Source organism: Sphaerodactylus townsendi, linkage group LG14 (genome assembly GCF_021028975.2).
Source record: "Sphaerodactylus townsendi isolate TG3544 linkage group LG14, MPM_Stown_v2.3, whole genome shotgun sequence".
Taxonomy (NCBI): domain Eukaryota; kingdom Metazoa; phylum Chordata; class Lepidosauria; order Squamata; family Sphaerodactylidae; genus Sphaerodactylus; species Sphaerodactylus townsendi.
The window spans coordinates 37,026,982-37,027,477 of NC_059438.1; positions in this window are offsets into that span (position 1 = coordinate 37,026,982).

Consider the following 496-nt stretch of genomic DNA (forward strand, 5'->3'; position numbering starts at 1 on the left):
GGCTTGTTCTTATGTTCTTATGTTCTTATGTTCTTATGTTCTTATGTACTAAGGCAGGTGTATTAAGGTGTACTAAGGTGTACTAAGGCAGGTGTATTAAGGTGTACTAAGGTGTACTAAGGCAGGTGTATTAAGGTGTATTAAGGTGTACTAAGGCAGGTGTACTAAGGTGTACTAAGACAGGTGTACTAAGGTGTACTAAGGTGTACTAAGGTGCACTAAGGTGTACTAAGGTGTACTAAGGCACGTGTATTAAGGTGTACTAAGGTGTACTAAGGCAGGTGTATTAAGGTGTACTAAGGTGTACTAAGGTGTACTAAGGCAGGTGTATTAAGGTGTACTAAGGTGTATTAAGGTGTACTAAGGCAGGTGTATTAAGGTGTATTAAGGTGTATTAAGGCAGGTGTATTAAGGTGTATTAAGGTGTACTAAGGCAGGTGTACTAAGGTGTACTAAGGTGTACTAAGGCAGGTGTACTAAGGTGTACTAAGGTGTA